Source organism: Phalacrocorax carbo, chromosome 6, assembly GCF_963921805.1.
Source record: "Phalacrocorax carbo chromosome 6, bPhaCar2.1, whole genome shotgun sequence".
Taxonomy (NCBI): Eukaryota; Metazoa; Chordata; class Aves; order Suliformes; family Phalacrocoracidae; genus Phalacrocorax; species Phalacrocorax carbo.
Genome location: NC_087518.1, coordinates 57,414,789 through 57,437,242, shown reverse-complemented (window position 1 = coordinate 57,437,242; position 22,454 = coordinate 57,414,789). Strand labels below are relative to the sequence as shown.

The 22,454-nt window shown below is 45.1% G+C and overlaps 1 protein-coding gene across 5 annotated transcripts in view; it reads right to left on the bottom strand.

The window, feature by feature from the left end:
* Window positions 1–22,018, bottom strand: part of LRRC8D (leucine rich repeat containing 8 VRAC subunit D) — a 55,112-nt gene extending 33,094 nt beyond the window's left edge. The window contains exons 1-2 of one of the 5 annotated variants that reach the window (XR_010373481.1): window positions 21,730–22,018; window positions 9,795–9,922 (exon numbers count right to left, since the gene is read on the bottom strand). The gene's annotated coding sequence lies outside the window, so the exon portion shown is untranslated. Of the gene's footprint in view, window positions 1–452; window positions 521–9,794; window positions 9,923–11,164; window positions 11,516–21,729 lie in introns of those variants that run through there. The other 4 variants (XM_064455469.1, XM_064455467.1, XM_064455468.1 and 1 more) reach the window with 4 other exon arrangements.
* Between the last annotated feature and the right edge of the window lie 436 nt (window positions 22,019–22,454).

Sequence of the window (22,454 nt, the reverse complement as noted above, 5' to 3'; positions counted from 1 at the left end):
GGTCCACCTCAGTTATTCATTACAAAGCCATATTCTCCTGGTGATGGTATGTACTGCAAGCAAGTAGAGAATTCACATCATCAGAAATCCTCAATAATCATGCCATTAAACAACGCAATTTTTTTTACACTCATACAGACAGTTCCTACTGTCTGTAAAGGAATTTGGTTTTATGGAAGTATGGTTTGATAGGACTTGCTTTTTAAGCTTACAAAATTAAGAGCTTGATCCTATACCCCACATCCATATAAACCTCTCTTCAGAGATAACAGCTCTATTAAATAAACTAAGCTGCAAGACTGGAGCTCAGTTGGCGATACCTATGTGCAGAGCTTGCTCTTTTCCTGCACTAAAATTATATCAGAACATTACAGCACATTTGCATATCTCCCACACACGCAACTTTCTGCCAGCAGTAACACGACGACGCCATCAAGGCTTAGAAAACGTACCAGAGAGATAGAACAAGAGGGTGGAGTTTCCTGCAGCAACACCCAGAGTGAAGTCCAGCAGCTCCCAGGGAAGGTGCTGCCCTTCTACCAGCCCGATGCCTTCATATCAGGCTCCCACTTATCAGTGGCAAATGTGAAACTCCACCCAGGAAACGAAAAGCTTCCTATTGTTTCTCCCCTCTCCACAACCTCCTGGTTACTATCAGGAAAAGTGATAGCACTCCACCCTTTTTCCATAAGAATGGTTTCCATTTTTCCCTTTTACTATGTTCAGCCTTGGAGCTACAGTGAAATAGGAGGAACAGGAGAAAGAAGTCCCTGCTGGATTACCTCTCCCGTATGGTTTTCCTGGGAATATTTCTAGTGGCAGCCCACACTGCTGCCCTTGATTTTAATCATGCAGAAGTAACACAACATTTGCATCACTCTTGTCAGTTTTCCGGCTGCACAAGTTTTGCAAAAACATCAATTAAAACAAGCAGACCTTCCCACTTTAACCTAGCAAAGCTGTAAAAAAATTACAGGAAGCAGATCCTTGGAAGAGTTTGATTTACACATTGGTGTACAGTTATTTTCAGAGAAGCTTTTAGTTAAAAAAATTAAAATTACGACAGTGCTGAAGATTTCTGGCACCTTACAATCCTCCTAAGCTGCCAGTTAGAAAAAAAAAAAAAAAAAAGAAAACAACCACCAAACAACAAATGAATTGATCCAAGTAAAAGGAAGTGATAAAAAGTTACTATCAATCACAGGAAAATACCTGACCTGCCATGCATAAAGTGTAACTAAGGTGTGAGAGTAAGTTTAAGTGATTTCAAAAGTCAATAGTGTAATCCAGTATCATAATTCAAGGTGTGCTACATACTAGAAATTGTAACTTGAATGCTCAAGTTGTACAGAGTTGTGGCCATTCTTTCCAGCGGCCCGTTTTTCCCAGTCCCACCCTACCATGGCATCCCAATAGTGAAACTCATTTAAAATGCAAGTAGAACAAGTCAATTAATCTGAAACTCGGGAAAGTCTCAAATATTGTGTAGGAAAAGTTGAAAACAAGCCCATACAAGTGAGACAGTATAACAATAACAGACTAAATACAGTAAACCCCCCCAAATGATTAATAAACGTTCATTAATGCTCATGCTAGCTGCAGGGCAAGTGCCTTTGTACCACAGTTTGGTGAAGACCCAACTAGAAAGAAATGAAACCACCAGAAATTATGTTTGCTAGTATCAAATCAGGCCGAATGCACACCATGTACATGGGGATAAGACACTACCCTTAGAAGCAGGCTTTCTGACACCAGCACACTTAAGATCTAAATTACTATGGACTAAGGAACGGAAAAATGCAAAACCGCATGAAAGGAAGGCAAACCCTGCTTACAAAATAGCAGTGAGTCAGCTCCTGAGGACTGTTCTATGACTGCTCTGAAAACAAGATGCACATTCCTTATGTGCCCTTCGGTTGTACAGACTGAAAACAAGTTCATCCTCTAAATACACTTTTAATACGGTAGATGATATTCCAAAGAAGGTGTCAAGAAATATCAGTAAAACTCTCTAACCCATTCAAACTTCAGAAAACATTTTCAACCAGTGCTAATCCACACAGCCTTTTAACCCTATACACATCTACCCATGTTTGGTGCATTTAATAAGCAAGAAACACTCATATCCCTGGCCTTAGATCAATCAGAAACAGCTTATCTTGGGAATACCTCCAACTCTAAAAGGTCATTGAGTTATTTTGAAGAGAATCTTTCTAAAATGCCATGACCCTTTAGCCTGCCTAGTTCCATCATCTGTGATCAGACTATGTAGAAAGCCAAGAATAAGCTCCAAGGCCTTTTGTGACAAGCTGTGAAACTCAGCCATTTAATATTACAAGGAACACTAAGTAACACTGCTACTCCGAGCATTTATTTGGAGAACACAACTACATTTGTCCTCGTTCAAAACCAAAGATAGCTGTTGCCTTTTCATAACCTGTCTCCCCCTTAGCAAGGGCCCTTGGCTGCAAGCAGCTCTCTCCTTGACCACATTATAGCTCTTTTTGTTGTTGTTTAGGGACTATCTGGGGGGCTTGCTGGTCTTCTGCTCTTTTTTTGTTGTTTTCAGATGTTATTTGTGACTGGGGCTTTTCCTGGTATATTGACTATTTTAAAATATATATATATACACAGACACACATATATTCAAAGAATTACTACAGCACACGTGCAGGAAAAAATAGGTCAAATAAGTCAGCTCTGTCAATAGTACTTTGCTGCCAAGTATTAAAACAAGGTGCTGGCCACTGAATATCATGCCAGTGTACACTTAACAGAAGGACCCTGTTCAACCCCTCCCAAAAGAACAGAAACCTTGAAACCAGATCATTTCAGGGAAAGGATTAAAGGTTGTTCCTTCAGGTGTTGTTCTTGAACACTGAATCCCTCTGCCACACGTTGCAGTTTTTCATTGCTAAACACATATATATTGCAGAAGTACCTACAGGCCTCAAGTAGGTCAGGGCCTCAGCATGCAAGGTACAGAATACGTGCATAATACTTGACAGCTCCTGCCTCATCATATTTTTCTATTTCAAGTGTTTGTCTTCCCACTAACACAGCTATGTGAGCAACCCACGCAAGCAGAAGAAACTCATTGACGCTGCAAAAAAAACCACCCGAGTTCTACCAACAACATACGCAACTGCTGTCCAACACACAAGGAAAACAGAAGTAACTCTACCCCTCATTAGGATATTCCATACAAGGATCTTGCTAAATGTCAAAGCAAAGCAGATTTGGGGCTTTTTAGGTTGGCACAGCTCCAGCTATTATAACAAAGACAGAAGTGGCTGTTGAAATAAGCTTTGGTAAATGTTTATGGATGAGACATCCAATTCTCATTTCCCATCCCCTACAACCTCGACATACCCTTTTAGTGAAAGAGTTTCTCGGTTGTTGCGTTCAGACTGAACTCTGGTTGAGACAAACAGGTGCAAAACAAAAAAAAAAATTTACATGAACTGTAGGTAGAGAAACTACAGACAGAGGGCTAAAAACCACGTTTGCATATCTTAAATTAGCTGCATTAAAGACGGACAAATATGCCATAAACCTGAAGCGATGTTTAACCAGATGACAGGGTTCCCGGCAACCTGATTATTTTACCAAGCTGACAGCCAGCTTTCCCAGATTGTCTCAGACTCAATACACACACCAGGACAGCACAATCCAGAGAGGGAGCGGACCAATACATTCTCGTAACATTACCTGTGCTTTCTGCACCACGCTGCTGTCCCTTCTGATATCTCCTTGCCCCACCATCACCCACCTCTGCCTTCCCAAACACTCATCCACATCCTGCAGAGCTTCCCCATCCTGTTCCCTCAGCTGAAAAGGAAATACTGGCATTGCCATGGATCTCGACTGGAAGTTACCACCGATCAGCTGCTGCCCAGGGACTAGGGAGTACACAGACTTGGGAAAAATAGCCATTACTCATCAACCATGACATGGGACCGTCTAGCTCTGTCACTTCTTGCATCTAAAGAAAATACCATGCAACCCCCCAATTTCCACAGCCCTCTCTCTCCATCTCCCCCATGCCACAGGAATGTCCGCTGCCTGCGGCAACACTACCAACATCCCAGCCCAACATCATGGAAGGCAGCAAGTCACCACCTGCCAAGAAGGCAAGGCACGCAGGACTGCCAGATCCGGCTGCAAACTACGGCCAGACCCCAGACTGTAGCTCTGGTGCAAGCAACAATCTGGGGTTTTCTTTTTTTGAGGCAGGTTGGGGCTGGTGGCTGAGTTTTGCCTCTAAAGCCCCAAACCACCATGCTTCCTCCATAGAAAAGATTGGAAAAAAACACCTGGGCAGTATTCTCTTTAACCACTGCAGGACTTCAAAACAACACATGGCTGGGGTTTTCCTTTTTTACAAAACTTCTTTACACTTCTTCCCCCCCCCCCCAACACTTCAAACATCAGTAATGTTAACAGTCATAAAGTTCCTAGATAATTACTTGAACTGCCCATAAAAATAGTTTTGCAGCCTGTCTGGAAAAGCATTTCACTTCAAAAGGTAGCAGATTCAGTTTGTGAGCAGAAAAATCATGTATTTTTTTTGCCCAGCTCCTGCAGAACAGAAGAGTTAAGGGAATGGGAAAGAGTCTGATGCCTTATTAATCAAATTGATTTTAATTATACATAGAAAACTTCCACACCTTCCAATAATACGCTGAGCAAAGGCTACTTCACAAAATACAAAGTCAGATAAGTGGAAAGCTTGGGAGCTTATTGCTCAGCAACAAAGGCCAAGATTTTATATATCCAATGACCGGAGGCAGTGGACTGTTATAATTGCAAGCAAACTCTAGCACTTGAAATAATAAATAAAACTAGAGAAATGTATTATTTATTTAAATTTAAAATTTTTCTGAAAGAGCCCCGTAAAAAGCTGTGGACAGCGTAACACAATATTACAGCTAAGCCACAGCAGCACTAAAATAATTGGGCAACAAAGAGCTCTTTTTTCATTTTTTCCCTTGCAATTCTCTCTCTCCCCGCCCCCCATCTTTACTGTCTAAAGCACTGGGCAATAACATCTTCAACTTCTTATGGTATGTCCTTTTCACCATCAAGAGGTGCAAATACAGTATTACTACACAATGTGATGGGCCCATCTACACAAGGAAAAGCAGGTCTTAGAAAGGCCAACTTTTCCCCACCCCAGCCCAATCCCTTCTGTGGTTTATCAATTGTTGGAAGTCTTTCACCACTCTGTGAAACTAAATCAGGTGTGGACAAGAATGGGCATACTTTACCCTTTAATGCTGAACCTCACTATGCTGATTTGGTGCTCCAGCATTCACAGCCAGCCTTTAAGAGAACAAGAGAAAAAGCACACTGCAATGGCACTCCCTTATTCAAGGAAGCATCGCCTACTGGAGACAAGGGACGAAGCTTGAGGGAGTGACCACATATCGATAATCTCCTCCTGTCTATCCACAAGGCACCTCTTGAGACTGCAGTCAAGAACTGAGAGTAGGTAAATATTTCAGATCATCATCATGTTGTGTCAAAACACACAGCTAAGATTACTGCAGCCTACTGATTTTGGTACACATCCAGTAGGAAACAGGTCCATGCGAATGAAAACATGCAATACAACATTACTCCACTGAAGGTTTAAAGAGCACTGCTGCATTTTGACCATGGTTTTTCTCTGCTACAGCAAGTTTGCTGACCAACACCCATGAGCACCATCTCCTTCCTCCCCCCGTGCTGCAGTTGGTATCACCGTCCGTGGCCAGGCTCAGGCTCGCAGGAGGACAAGCTGGCTGGAAGCAACTCAGCTCACAGACACAGAGCTGTGGGGACTGGCTTTTGCTATCAGTAATGGACAAACCTCCTGCCTAAGCAAAGAAATATGGGAGCAAAAACCAGTGGAAAAACCACCAAAGTAGGGCTGTTTCCAGTTTCTGAAACTAACGTTAACCTTGAAAACCCTACTGGGAGGACAGGAAGAAAGAAAAGATAACCTGACATTAAAATTGCAACATTGGAGCGAGGTACACAAAAGTCCTTTTCATTGCAAAGAAGTAGTCAAAGTGACATCTATATCTACACCTAAGGAAAAATTTACTTCTGCCTTGAGGCAGCCTTGGCAACAACATTGTTGCAAGCAAAAAACAGTTTATCAGTTTGGGGGGAATGCAAATCAATTTAATTTGTCAGTTAATAAACTTCTAATTACTGCTTCTGGTATTGAAACACACACATGGTGGGGGGAATGGCCCTTGCTCTCCAATCCCCTCGTTGTACCTGGTCCTGGCAGGCAGGCAAGGGGGCCGGCGTGTCATGCTTCCTCCGCCGCTCATGGTCCCAGCAGGGTCTTACAGCGGGTCCCTCGTGTCGGCTGGGGAGCCGCCTGGAACCGGCGGTGACGGGCGCAGGGCAGCCTGCCCTCCTCCCTCAGCCCTCGCTGCCAACACCTGGCCAACCATGGCCAATACCAACATCGATATAACTCGATATATGAGCAGGCAGGCCTGCAGGGAGCCCCTACAACATGGCGAGAGCACACCTTAGTATTAGGTTAGAGGTCAATCTGTAGGCGAACATCCAGGAAAGTCTGCTATTCACAACACGTCTGGAACCAGCACGCCCTTCCCCAGAAGCTGAGGGATGTTCTGGAACACACAGCTCTTCAGGACATCCATCTTTTGTCCGTCCTTTGGGTGCCGTTGTCAAAAATTGATTTTATTTTCATAAGCGAGCACCTCCCATTCTCCCTCTCCACCTCTGCCACAGGCTCGCACACCTCAAACACATGAAACACAAAGGACCACCGGCACAAGCTACACCTGGCACTCACTCCACAAACAGATAAGAGCAAGTTGACAGGTTACCTCCTGACATTAAGTTTGGCATCAAAACATTTTTGCAGTTAACTCAGAGAGGAAGCTGATGCGTAGCAAGTAAATCTGTCAGATTTGCCTACCTCTCAAGAATGAACGCTGTCTTACACCGCACAGAGGAGCTACGTCCCAGAACACCAGTAAAGCAGGACACAAGAAATGAAAGAAAATAACCAAGCAAATCCACCTTTCCCTGGGTCCCTTCATTCATACTTCCAGAAGAGGGTCGGCATTGCCACTTATTACACATCTATAGTAAACAAATAGCTACAGACAAGTTGTTCTTAAAACAAATGAAAAGCACATCAGTAAAATGTGATCTAAAATAAACCAGCTATGTTTGAAGATATCACTATTTCCTCTGGTGCTTCAGGATTCTGCAGCTGCAGAAATCCCACTAAAAAATTCAAAAGAGCTTAAAGCTTATGCTCCCATGAAAGAGGTTTCCAGACACAAATATATTTTATATATAAATACATATATATACACACACACTCTCCATCACAGTAACCAGACCAGAACACTTGTACAGGAAAGCCCCCAGCCACACTTTAACATTTTGCTGATTTAGCTGTATCAGCCACGATTTTTTTTCCTTGCTTCCCAACTACGCCAGCAAAAACCTTACTGCAGAGGCCCTTCTACTGGCTGTGAAATTTTTCTGCCTGCATAAACCGTTCCTTTCATAGGACCCCATCTGAGGAGCACCAGCAAAAAAACTCTCGTAGCCGTAAGGGCACCTCAGAAGGAAGTGGTAAGACAGGGTAATGAAAGCATGCACAAGGGAGGGCTGAAGGCAAAGGAGAGCATTGCATCAGTCTAGCTTACATCTACAGAAGAAGGGAGGAAGCAGTAACTGCCATCACACTGGGTTTGTGCCAGCAGAAACTACACTGCAAAGTCACAATCCTGCAAGAAGTAACAGCAGTAAAATTCTGCACAGGTCAGACTGACCAACTTTACTTTGACAGATGCGGCATTTTGTTTTCTATATGTATTTGTGTGTTGTGTTTTGTGTGTAATGTATAATCCTGAGAAGCAAATAAGACTCCCTGAAAACGTAAATGCAAATCATTACGTTTATGTCAAGTAGATACTAATCCTATTCCCCGGCAAGAGATGATTAAGTGTCAGTTGGGTTAACTGTTTCACTACTGGTAAGATACATATCACCTTTTCTTTGTTAAAACCTCTCTCACAACTCCGAACCGTCTTATGGGTAAAACCATCCATGCATTTCCCCATCCAGGAGTAAACAACCCCTCCACTATTCCTAATGAGCATCCTTATAATAATGCAGACTCATCCTGGCTACATAGAAAGTACTCAATATTAAGAATAGAGAACTATGGGTTAGAAAACAACAAAAAAGTTTTAGACAGATTTAGCACAGTTATAAAGACTGCCTCGTCTGTGCTTCTACTCAAACATAAATCTTCTCTGCCCCCCCTTTTTTTAAACCCAGATCTGCTGCAGGTTATCCAGCCTGCCACATCACATCAACACAGAGGCCAGTAAGGCCTGGCTGCAGTATTTAGGTCAGCTTGTCTGTGAAGTACATAAGGTCTTGCAGACAGCCATGAATTTCTCAGTAATGCTTCAATAATCCCTCTTCATCTGCTATGCAGCTATTTTACTAGTAGCTGCTAGCTTTCCTCCAACTCCCCAACAAAGACTCTCCACAGGAGGGATGTTTGCAGGCAAATGAGCCACTATCTCTTCCTTGGGAAGCAGGAAGCTGGTTGTTGAGTCAAATAAATGCTGATTCTTATTTCCCAAGACAAAAAAAAAAAGTGAAGGATTCCCAATGCATGCTAGAAAAGGACTTCCCTTTTTTAACCACACAAGGAAAGATATAATCAGAGCTGGAAATTACCCCTAGAACATTAGGAATAATTTTCTTGACAGATCATCTGAACAAAACCCCACTGTTTTCTCTTGGGTCAATAAATAAAAAACAACATCAAAATGTGACTAATAAATTCAGACAGTCTAAGGGACAGATGCTGGTATTTCTGGAGAGAAAGCATCACTCAAGGTGAGAAACACTGCGCCTCTTCAAAGAGTGCTTCCCTCTAGAAGTGAATTACGGGCTGCTGCCATCCCAAGCATTGTACAAGCACACATAAGTAGTAGCCCTGTTCTTAAGTAATGTCTAAAGGTGTATAAAAATATGCAAACTCTTTTCAAAACACAGTCCTTTCAGCAGGAGCTCAACATAAACTGGCAAGTACAGTTATGTGAGAAAAAAATAATAAATCAAATACAATAAACCAAAACCCTGAACTACTCTGTCTTCATACAGCAAGATGAACTTAAGTCGTCTTAAGTACAACAATTTGAAAGATGCAAACGCAAGAATAAATACGTTTCCAGGAACAATTATGGGAATCTCAGCAAACAAAAACACAGCTAGCAAGCTGACAGTTGGTTTGATCTTACAGCCCATCAGTCTGCTACCTTTCTGTGCTCTATGGTTGCCACATAACATTGTGCCCTTCAAAAGCTGGCACTTATATCACCCTATTAGAACACAGAATAAAACTGAGGAAAAACTCTTTCTTCAAGACATCAAATTGCTCTTCAACATTCAAACGTGTTCAGAGTATTCCTAGTCCATTCTTTCTAACTCACATGGAGCCTGGGCAAACACAAAGTGAGCTGTACTGCACACTAGACGTGTAAAACAAATACCCCAGGAAATGCAGGGTTGTGTTTGTTTACCTCAGATCTATTACAGAACTCAAGCCTATAACATGCACCCATGCCAGGCACACATGATGACGTGGTTGCTGTTACTGGGCCACCGTCATATCACACGTTAGCAGGACTTTTCAAGGAAGAAAACTTTATTTTTTTAACTAATGATCATCCACAACTTCACTTCAGCTCATCATCAGGCAACTTCTCCCATTCCCAGCTCAGTACCTGATCAGGCTGTGCTTCTCCTCCTTCCTCCTCCGGCTTCAGCTGGCTCCAGGAGGCTCTGGTGGTGGGGATACCAAGCCAGGCGCTGACAGTCACTTTCTCATTTTGACAAGCACCACAGACTCTTCCTGTATGAAAACAAACTGCTGTGAATCAAAACGGCCAAATAAAGTGTTGACACTAGCAGGGTGTCAGAGAAATGCCGCTCTGTGAGACAGAAGTGGAACATTAGTCATCCTTTTGCCACCTGATCTCTGGGGGAAGGCTGAGCACACCTTATTTTTATAATTTCAGAAATACTCTAAATAAATTGTCCAATTCTTGAAGAGCGGAAATCCCTCAAACTAGCAATTTGCCACTTCTCACATATTTTCTTAAACATATTGGTTTATCCAAACTTAACCAAGAGCACTGCTGCTTCTACACCGCTGCTTCCCTACACCACCATAAAAGCCAGGCAATGGGCTTTGATCACACTTGAACTGTTGCATAAAAGCAGTATGACTCAAGGTGGGCTGCTTGCCTGGCAATGAGCTGCCTGGAAAACACCTCTGTCCCCGGGATGAACAAAATGGAGAAGAAACAGGATTCTCCCCCCTCCTCCTGTAGCCAAACACTTCCCCCAGCCAAGAACTCGGCTCAGCTGCCTTCATCTCCAGCGACTCGGAGGCTCCAGGGCAGAGCAGAGCTCACAGACGGAAAGCAACGACTCAGCAAAACGAACAGCCAGACTCCAGCAGGTAATTCATGAGTATTTATTTTAGTTTCCTGCTTATTAAGTATGCCTCGTTATAAATCAAGTATTTTACAGTAATTGCCTCCAATCAACAAACACCGAGAAAGCCGCTACATAGACCGATGCTGCTTCATAACCAAAATGAGTCCCCCAGCAACAGGCACGACTCTACACGACTCCCCACATGCAGCAGCCTGGCCACCACTGCCTCGCTGCCTTTCTTGTGCCTCTCCTGCCCTGGCTGCACCCCAGGCAGCACTACTGCGTGCCCAAGCCCTTTCCCAGCACTGCCGACGGCGGCACGCTGCTGCCAGGGTGCAAACGCCAGCACAGCAGGGCGCTCGCCGCAAGGCTGGCAAGCCCCAGCCTGGCCGGCAGCAGCACCTCAGCAGGAACCGGGGCAGCCCCCCAGCACGGGGAACGCCCCACAACCAGGGCTCAAAGGCAAGGTCAACCGGCTGCTTCCCCTGCTTCATCCATCAGCCCACTGCTTCCACGCTGGCAGAGGCTGCAGCGGAGAGCTGCTCTGCCATACGGGTCGGTGCCCAGTGCCAAGCACAGTGCGCTCGCCCACCGAGCTGCTCCCAAGCCATTGCAGAAAAAAAAAAACCCAAATCCAAACCAATACACACACTTGCCTCTTAATTTATTTTCCAAGACCTTTTCAGGGTTGGCACTTGCCGGCACTTAGAAGCCCACACGAACGAGCCCTGTGTCATGCTTTCCATTGACAGCATTTTAAAGGTCAGCAGGAACCTGCTGTTCCAGGTTTCTTCTTAGCAGTAGAGACCCAGGGTAAGGCGATGGGGAAGACACTGCCAAGTACGCAGATAAAATATGCGTCTTAAAGAATTTCCTCCTTCAAAGGGTTCGGTGTGGTCAAGTGGTCTCGGGAGAACTAAATCCCTTTGCAGCATACATCACCAGAATCGGAGGTTTCACAGACGGTTGTTTTTTAAATACACAGAGGGGAAAAAAAGCTCTGACAAAAGTCTATTGCAAGCAGGTTTCAGAACAGACCTTTGGATCGTACTTGAGCTCTGACAGAAAACACTCTCATAGCCACAGGGCCGTTCACCTTGGCTGTTTCTGTTACCTTTTTTCACAAGGTCAGAGACCCATGTGAGAAGGGTGTAAGCAGAGCTTGCCATGCCCTCCAACCCCTCCTCGGCAGCCACCCCAAGGCAACGAACAGTTTTTGAACACAGAAGGCCAAGGCAGTTCCCACCTCCAAAGTCAGAGGGTTGCGCTTTTCGAAAATACATCAGCCTTTAAGGAAAGGTGTCCAAAGAGGCCGAACGCCACCGCCACCACCACACTTGGTAAGGCATGGAAGGACAGGACAGCTTGTCTTCAAGAGCTCCATCCCAAACTGAAAGACTGCCGAGGTCCATCACCACCACCCTCCTCTTCCCAGGACAGACCAAGCACAGGAGCTGGAACATACCCAGACGGAAGGTGGAGGGCAACAAATGAAAAAACACAGTCATAAGATTTTGGGTTTGGTTGTGGGGTTTTGTTTTGTTTTTTTTTAAACATACTAAAGCAGAAATTCTCATATAAATCATATCAGTCCATAAGAAGATGTATTCACATCCTTCTTACTTGGCAGAGCCAAGACCAGTGGAGGAATCTTCTCCGCAGAAATCCTCCTGGATTTTGTTCCAAATCCTGTTTGAAGAATTCTGTCTTTATACTTCTTCCCTCAGCTCCCCCTCCTATTTTTGAAGTCACAACCTCAATTTATTAAAACAAAGCAACGTCTTACTTAAAGAAGCATCTGCTCTGATAGAAGAATAGACACCCACTCCATTATGGATTCAGTGTATGGGACAATGGGTACGAAGGAGATTAAATAAGGAGCACATGTACCACTTCTCTTATAACCTAGTCCCCTCTGGCATTCATTCCCTTTCATCCTTCTCATTTCTTTCAGGCCCCTTCAGCATAGGGAAAGACTTAAACCCCACTTACACTGGGGTGTTGGCATCACCCAGTGCCAATTTCATCTGAAATGCAGCCAGGCACTTGGCACTTCAGGCATCACACGTGCAACCTCCGAATGCCACGTCCTATATACTATAGCCTACATGTGGCTGCCTTCATTTCTACAGTCACTTGATTGAACATCTTTTCCACCAAGGAAAACAGTATTTCTGTTGCGCTTAACAGGGCTCGCATTTAACAGGGGAAACAATCATTGCTAACAGAGTGAAAAAAATCAGATGATGCACTTACAGAGCAAATCATTATGAATTCTGTAAAGAAAGGAGGAGGGCAATCACAGCATTTTGGGGAAGAAGTAGAGATCTTGGGGAAAAAAAAACCTCAGCTAATAAAGTGAAGCAGTTCCCGTCATTAAAGGTTTAATTTCAGCACAACTGAATAATTTGCAGTTCCTCACATTCCTCCAGGTACCCAGCAAACAGCAGACGTTTGACAATCACTTAGGCTAAAATGCCATCTTCCTCCCTTGTTGCTGCATAAGAAAAACAACAAACCACCACACAGGAAAAACACCGTGACATCAAGAGAGAAGACAAACCTCAAACTAGCACAGAAACCTACTGTAGAAGTATTGTCAAAAGCAGCATGTAACCTAACCATAGAAATACCATTTTGTTGCTATCTGAGTGAGGTTTTGCAGTCAGGTTAAGGGGATTTGTGGCCAGCCTGCTGCCTGAGAAAGCCGTCGCCCCCCAACACATTCCCACCCTGGTGCGTGCCTGGGAGAAGCATCCCGCCTGACCACGGCAGAGGCGGGTGGGCAGGAAGGCAGGACTTCCCCTTTCAACAGTAGTGCAAGCTCAAATTTGCTCCAGCTGGTCTTGAAATCACACTCCCTTTGGAAACCACCTTAGGCATTGCTCCTAATCCATGGGAGCCCGCAGGATCCCACTGACACTCCCTGCAGAGTTCATTGTCCATACTAGGGCCTCACTGCAGCTTTTCACATGCCACCCAACACCCCTTTTATTTCGGGAGCTCCCTGTAATTCTTTCCTTCTCTTTGCGGTCACCTCCTCCTCCCCTCTCCATGAGCCAGGGGCTGTGTGCAAACTTCTCCCTGCTTCCTCTCTTCTGTCACGGAAGGCGTGAATATAACCAAGACATTAACAACGCAAACCTTGCTGGGCAAGCAGGCAGAGTTTCCCAGTGCTATAGGTGACCCGGTGTTTGACACATGGGGATAAGAGAGGGGGCTGCTGCTGGCAGCTCTGGTATTACATTCTTTAGCAGACAGCAAGCCAGATCTCAGACCTTACAAATTCAGACAGCAAGCAGGTAAATAATCAGACACTGAAGAATCCTTAACATGGCTGGGGTGACAGAAAGCAGCAGCTCTCAGAGCACGGAGGGCCACCATCCTCTCTCCATTCACAAAAGAAACAGCAGAGGAGGAAGGAGCCCTCTGAGCTCCGGGCACTGACCAGCTGCGTACTGGTTGTGACCAGGCTGCTCTGCGCCGCTGTGCACACGGACAGACTGTGATTCTACAACACAAATTACAAAACTATTCAGCCAAAACCAGGCTTGTATCAGTTCAACCTGTAAGCTCATAGGTGCCCGTTAAATTTGCTGGAATGAATACTTACATCCGCACAGGGGTCTGTAGTACTTTGCAACATGCTTTCAAGCTGACTGCAAACTGGGAGCAGTTGGCCGTCCAACCGTGAGCAGCAAAGCCCTGTTCCTGGAGGTGAGACTCCCTCAGTCCAACACAGCGAATTCACACACTTTCCACATGCAGAACAGTACATACAACTTCATACTTCAAGATTTTCTTTTATATTTACTCAAACTTAACAATTTTGTTATCTCCTCTCCTTTGCCACACTGTTACTGTTTTCTTTTGTATTTTTTCATGCCTCTCATGGTTTTATTTTCTGGCTTTACTAATTTCGTTCTCCTGTAACTCCAGCCCCAGCAGTTTCTTTCTTTAAAATCTGTTTTGGTTAAATTGATTGATGCTAATAAGGACATTCTTAAACTCACCTTTCAATCTAGGTACATCCGAAATCAAATTATACTAAAAATAAACAAAGAGTAACCACAAATTTTAACCACTGGAAATAAGAGTCTTGTCCAAACCACTGCAATTTTCATTTTCCTGTTTTTTTTATTAGTACAACTCTGTTTCACTCTCAGTCCACTCTTTTTTCCAAGAACCACTCTTCTCCCATTATTCTCCTGTTAGACAGTTTCCCACCTGCTTTCCATCGGGGCACTAGCACTGACCAAACTCAACGGTTTCTGTAGCACCAACGAGCATTTGTGTATCCTCATTCCTCCACTTCCTTGTTTCAAGAGCCAACAGATCTGTTGTCTGAGGGATAGGAAAGGAGAGGAGCAGAACTATCAAGCCAGTCTTCCCTTCCTCTCTGCTAACAACGTCAACGAGGTTACACAGTGAAGAAATTTAGTATGGGTTACAAAGCAGCAAACGTTACTTTAAAAAACTCAAGTGTGTGAAAAATTTCATTTCCCTTTTGTCAGTTCCTCTTCTAAGCTAGGTAGTTTAGGCTTTACTTCTTAATTTAATTAGACAGAAAGCAAGTACGTGAAAGTTTCTGGATGGCAGCCATTGAGAGGAGCCCTGTATGGAGGCTTCTCAGTTTGTATTTTTAAATACCAGTCAGATTAAGCGTGAAGTCGGGTTCCTCCGTGCATCTTTGACAAAGGCAATTGCTAATGCATGTGGAAAGTGTTTGTAACCACACTGGTCCTTGAAAACAAAGCAAGCTAGTGCACCACCTTTCACACTTCTCACTCAGGGTTTAACCCAGGGACTGTCATTCCCATCCTCCCTTTCCATGATCTGTACATGAAGCACTATGTACAAACGTGAGAGATGGACTTTTTTTTAATCATTTGCTGACATTTGCATTGGTTTAGTGGACAAATTTATACTGAACAATCCACATGACATCAGCTTAATAATGTGTTCCTCTGTGCAGGACTGCAAAGGTGACAAAATGTCTATTACATAATACTTAGGTATAAAATATTAATGTTCACAGAGGAAGCTTTTGAACGGAAAGGTTATTTTCAATGATTAGCGAACCAGTGTTGTATAAGCTTGGGTTTTTAATCAGTGTATTTGAGATAGACAACAAACTACACTTTCTGTTGACAAAATCAACATTGCACACACATCAAGGTATATGAACGATCTCCCTGGGGTTATCGGCTTTTCTTTTGACCTTGAGATACTGCAAGATTATAGAACTGCCTCCATGTCTAGCACACACAGCTTCAGCAAGCCTGCTGCAGGGTTATTCCAGGGATGGGTGTTCTTTATACAATCTCTCACACCAGCTGAAAGCCCGTAAGTTTCCTTTCCTTCCTACCCTGCAATGGCTGAAGAACAGCTAGGTATTCAGGCATCATATTCACACACACATCCCGTGCACTTGTCTTCTCCTTAGAGCTGTAATCCCAAGTTGCAAAATGACTGCAGCAAGAATAAAGTGCTTCAAACAAAGTCCACCCCAAAAAACAATGCTGCTTTCAGTGCGCAAGTTGGTATTTGCGGCATTGGCTAGACTTGAAAACACTAGAGGTGCGGCAGCCCTGGCTTCTGTAGAACCCAAGGGCAATCAGGAACACCTTTTGCAGAGAAACTTATCTCAGTGCTGACTTGTAAAGAATGAAGTCCAAAGGGAAAAAAATAAAATAAAAAAAAAAAACAACAACCCCTGCATCTTGGCTGTGGCTTTGTAGCCATTAGGCTGCATAAGGGCGGGTATGTAACGAACCTCAGTTGGGCTGCCACGAAGCAGCCTGCCTCACTGCTTCATTGCAAGGGTTATGAAGAGCCTTTGTGTTTAGTTTTTTCCTTTCTGTGAGTATCTTTACATAGTGAATCTAGGGAAGGGGTCCACACAGAGCATCACTGGTCTCCAGCAAACGCTCCAGGACACTGTTTGCTGTAGGTCTCATCATATTTGCCAGCTCCATGTGAGTGTCACAGATAAAACATCTAAAACAGCAACAGACACCTGTATTTAGGCAGCCCCACCCCTGGTCTTGAGATACAGAGGAAATCATCAGAAGACATGACTCAGAAAAATCCTGAGCAAGTGAATAGAAAGAGATTTCAAAACTCGAGTTTGGAAATTGTGCAATTTTTTTTCAGATTTAAACGCCCAGCGAACTATGTGAAGGGATGTTTGGCAGGAAAAGGCAGGAACAGCATATAATTATCTGTTATGCCCATGCTTTGGGTCTGAGAAACCTTTCATTGCATTTTCCTGGTCCTCAAAGGAGACCTTCATAAGACAGCACCTTCATCTCACCGGAGATGCCTAACTTTTAACAAAAAGACCATATACAGAAAGGGTTTTTTAACACTAACAAGGAGCAAGGCAGGTCACAAGAACTGGACCGTTTCCTTTTCTGTTGATCACAATACAAAATGGAGGACAATGGTGAATAAAGGTGATTGCTATCCTCACCTACTGTGGGCTGCCACACACCTCCAGCCTGGTTATTTTTTTCCTGCTTCTTCCTCAGAGTTACCGTCAGCAAAAAAAAGGTGTCTGAAAAGAATAAAAAGTCTGAGCAACAAATAACTTTCCTCCTCCCCTAAGGGTGGCTGTATTTTACACGACGATTGTTTCTGAAGTCTTGAGTATCACAACTACTTCAGGCCTAGAACAAGTCACTTCTGAGGAAAGAACTCAAGAGGAAAGAAGGAAAATTATAGGTAGCAACCATTTTGAGACTACATAAGCAACATGTTTTCATATCCTGATTTATACTTGAAGAAGAAAAGGGAAGGAATTTCTTTTAAAACAGTGCCAACAAACAGGTCCTTGGTGCAGCCATGCTGTCCTCCCATACTACTGCTTGCCTCCAAGTGTTGGGCACAAGTGGCATTTTGCTGGCTTGATTCCAAAATAACAAGCTTCCTCTTTCCAAGGATATCTCCCTGAACACTCCGGCAGCTACTACATGAAAGTCTTTGAGCTTCTCTTCCTATTCATTTCCTGAAGGGGAACAGCAACCTGCTCTCGCAAGACTGGAAGAATATAGCTGAAGAGAACATAGAAATAAGTGAAAAGAACTTCAATTTTTTAAATTAAAGAAATTTATGGTGAGAGAAAGATTGAAGCAGTGTCAGTCAAAATTAATGATGTGGAAATTAGTATTACTGAGGGTATTAGAAAGTGCCAACTTGACTTGTGACGCACTTTCTTTTTTAACATGCCAAAACCCAAGATGATCCTCAAGAAATTAAACACTAGAAATACTGGCTTTGTTCTTTTCTTAAATTTGTTTGGAATCTCCAAGGGGAAAAAAATTGTTTGGCAAGCAATCAGTACCTATTCTTTGTTATATGGTTAAAAGAAAGTTGCATTTAATTTGCTTAGACCAAAAGATCTTCAGCCAAACCCATCCCCAACACAAGCAAAACTTTGAAAAAACGTAGCTCAAAGTGTTCTCAAGGTAAGAGGCACAAAATAACTTTGAAACACTAATTATAATCGCTTTTACAAATATAATGCCAGTAGTTGCTAGAAAACTGTATTTTACAAACATCCTTCTCCATATTTCAGCCCTTGTCTGACAAATACTTACAAGCGTAGACCCACAGCACCTCAACATCACAGCCTAGAATAAACACTTTCAAGACCAAGCACCTTTGCTGTGACCCCAAGGAGCCTTATGCATGCGTACGTACCCATGAGACCACACGTGTGGAAAATTAGTCATGTGCACAAGTCTTTGCATAGTGAAGTCCACAGACTTCTTACTGCTTGTTAGATTAAAAAAAATGTTTAAAATGTCAGTTATGTAAAAGCACAGACAAGCCTGTATCTAAATGTAAGGTTTCTGGGGAAAACTATTTCTGTTCCATAGCTTCCCCCCCGGATATAATCTTCCCACCACCAAGAGGCAATAAATTAATAAATAAAACAAAACAGAAAGAAAGGGGAAAAAAAACTCAACTGTGTAGTCTCCATGCTAGCAAGAAATGGAGAAGTTTAAACATCAGAAACTGAAATAACATGTTTTGTTCTTTTTACTTTATATGGTAACATTTGAGTTTAACATAAATACTGCTATTTGTGTTTATGAATATTTAGGGATTTACAGCAACTTCATTAATTAATTGGAAGATATGGATTGCTTTTTTTGAGAAGAAATGAAAAACCTTCAGAGTTCATTATCTGTCAAAATACTAACTTTGGAACTCCCTTTCGTTCGCATCTAGTTGAAAAACTAGTTTACAGCGTTCCCCTGCAATATCATTTGTGACTCAGGCTACTTTCTCAGTAAAACAGTCATCATCAGCCTCCCGGATTAAACGCTTTAAGCCCCAGGTCACTAATTCATCCTCAGTGATCACAGCGTCCATGTACCTGTATCAAAACTGCCCTCTGGCTCTTCGAGGTGCAGGAGAAAGCACAGGGAGACCCAGGGCTGAGGTGCTGAGTCAGCACTCTGCCTGCAAGACATCCCAAGCCAGCCCTCCGGCATGCAGCAAAAGGCGAACTGACACAGCAGCCAGTGCCATCAGAGAACACAAGGGGAGAAAAGAAACTCAGCTGGTGTTACAGGACCCGGTTCAAAATCCACACACTCCCACTGGCTTCAACAGACTTTACATGGGACCTCAATACACAGAAGGAATGGAAAGACCTGGAGAAATTAAAAGAAGTAGCTTCAAGGTGGTAAATTTCAGTACAGTCACTATTTATAAAATTGCACCAAGGCACAAAACGGCAGGGTCACAAGAGCTTTTGACCACAGGGATGTACATACCCTTTTCTCCACTAGCCTTCATCCCTTAGCCTCCTGTCACCGGCAGTATCTATTGCAAGTGTACTACCAAGAGCATTAGCTTTTTTCTCACCCTCCAGGCATGCAGTCAATAAAGCTGTCCATACCGCAGCTGTACATCCTGTGTATCTCCATACCACCACCTACCTACTGCTATAGAAGAGAAGGAGGCTTCTCTGAAGCAACAACAAGAACACGGTGCTAAGAAAGAACTGGAATACAAGAGCTATATTTCATGTGCGCAGCTATGTGTTAGTGCAATGCACACTAGTTAATCTTCCCACAGCAAGCACCTAGGCACTTTGCATTGTTATTTTACAGGTTTGCTCCTATTAATAATTACCTTCCCGTGACGGCAGCACACAGACTTTCTCCGTTGCCGGTGCTGCTGCTTTAGAATTCCTCCTCCAGGTCTAAACATGCTGGACAGACTACCGTCCCCCCCAAGGATGTCAGGTCTGGTACAGATATCTATTGCACATATCTGGATCTTACAAATATTACTGCTTAATGCTGCTCCCTTCCCCACATTACCTCATGTAGCCTTTGTAAACTTTGGATCTTTATCAAAGTAATCTTGATTGCAAATAACAGTATTTAAATATTCCTTGCTTATTATGTGCAAGAAAGCAGATACAGCAGACATAACAGACAAGTGTTTTTCACACTAAGCAAGATACAGGCAAAGCACCAAATGAGTTTACTATAAAGGCAGTGCCTGCTCAGAAACATAGGAGAAAATGGTGTACGGCACAGAAAATATAGCCACAGTAGCATATTCCTAGGTCAGGACCTCATAAATCAGTTTCAACTAACAATAAAGGGTTTATAGGGGATTTGTAAATCACAAAGAATGAATAGGATCCTGGCCTCTGAGCAAGTCTTGGTGAATTAATTTAAGATGGCAATCAAGAGCAAATAACATAACACTAACCTTCTATACTACCAGTCCTTACCCTAAGTTTGAAGGAAAGGGGTTTCCTCTGCCACCAGAAAGAGGGGAGAAAAAAAAAAACAAAAACAAAAGAGGAAGAAAAAAAAAAAAAGAGAAAGGACTGAGCTACCCAATCTGGGATGAGAGTGCTTTTTTGATAGCTCAGAGCAGTGGGATCAAAAATCTCTGTGCTGTTCCTGCAAATTTCTCACATCCTAAAGCCCTCTCTCCCAAACAAGGGGGCATAGCCATTCCCCACCTTCAGTTTCAGAGGCACAAGAGGCAATCCTTTCCTATCACGGCTGACAGACATAATGACCAAAAAACCCCAAAATAGTCCTCTACACTCATTTCTTTACCAAAACACCCTGTGACTGACAATGCTGATGAGTAGCAGGTCCCCCAAAGCTAGTACCGAAGATGTTTTGCTCTCTGCACCAGCAGCCAAGCAAAACACCACTTTCAGCACCACCATTGCAGCAAGTACCGCTGAGACTTATTCCACCAAACAACAGGCTGGTTACCACTACCGTCCTCCATTTTCAAGTCTGAGTAACCTACCTCATGGCTCTTACACACTGGGTGCGTCCAGAGGAGAAACTGCCACGGGCTGCTGGCGTGCTGTAAATGCACAGCCTGCATCCCCCCGCTGACCGCAGACCAGCTTCCCTGAAGGATGCTGGGCAAGTCACAAGCTTTCTGTGCCCGAATCCGTGTTTGTTTCACGGCAGTAGCAGCACTTGTAACGGGGACAGGGGGGGAAATGGAGGTTGCAAGACAGAGGAGCTGCTGTGCCAGGCTCAGGGATCCTCAAGGAGCTGGAGTCGGTATTGCCACGTACCGGGGAGCTGGGGGAAGGGAGGAGACGTGCCTCAGGAAAAAAAAAAATAAAAAATAACCACAGATGATTCTCCGACAAGGGCTGTTTTTGTCCTGAAGATGTGTTTTATTGACTGGTTGAGGCCCCTTTAATCTGCGTGTGGTGCAACAGCAAGAAGAGTTGACCCCATACAAAAGAGACGCAGCTGGCGGTCCCCACATGGATTTATTGCCACCAATCTCGGAAGGGGGCTCGCTTCTTTTCCAGCCGCATTTCCCAGGAGCACGTTGTTACTCCCAGACCCGCCGCCGGGGCTGGCCCCGCTATCGCCGCCACTCGCCCCCCGCACCGGCGGGCACGTCGCGGGTGGGTGCGTGGGTGCCCTGAGGCGAACACACCGCGCCCGAGGCATCGCGGCCGCTCCTCGGGGGTCCCGCCACCAGCCGTGCCCGGCGTTTGCGGTGCCCCCGAGCAGCAGGCACCAGCAAACCCAACCCGTCTTGAAGGCAGGAAAAAAAGAGAGGGGGAAAATAATACAGACGAGGGAGGGGAGCGCAACGGAAAGCGCGGGGAGGGAGAGGCGGGGGTGCCGCTGCCGCCGCGCTCCCCCCTCCCGCCTGCCCCACCGCCCCACAACGACCCCGCGCCCGCCTCACCTCAGGGATGGCCCCGCGGGCTGGGGGACCCCGAGAGCCGCCCGGCCGTGCCGTGCCGTGGGGACGCAGACCTTCTCCGCGGCGGTCACTCCCACGGCGCTGCCATGCGGACGGCGGAGGGGGATAAGGCGGGGAAGGGGGAGGCCGGGCCGGGCGGGCTCGGCTCCTAGCAGCGCCCTGCAGCGCGCTCTCCGCATGCGGCGCGCACCCGCATGGCTCGGCGCACGGACAGCACCGGCTGCCGGTGGCGGCGGCGGCGAGGGCCGGCCCCGCGGCCCAGAGCACCGCCCGCGGCCCGGCGGCGGCCAATGGCTCCCGCGGCGCCGCGCATGTGAGGGCCGGGCCCGCCCGGCCGCCCCCCGCGCAGCCGCCGCGCCTCGGCTACCTGCGGGCGGAGGGGCGGGCGAGCCCCGCGCCCGGCGCGGCCCTGGGGTTTGGGGGGCTGCTAAACGTGACCTTGAGCACACTCGGCCCGCGGGGGGTGGCCGTGGGGCGCAGCACGGAGGCGCTAGGTCTGAGCGGCGGCAATGAAGCGAAACCTGTGGTGGCGAAGGCAGGGGTTTGTTCTCATGGTGCAGGTAACTGACACGCAGTCCGTGAGGTAAACAATCGCTCGCGATGAGTTCAAATTATGTTTTAGTTATTAAAGTGTTAACTGGAGGGGAAAAAAAAAAAAGTTTTCTGGCATCTATCTTAAGCCCTCGAGGGAAGCAGAAAGTCGAAGG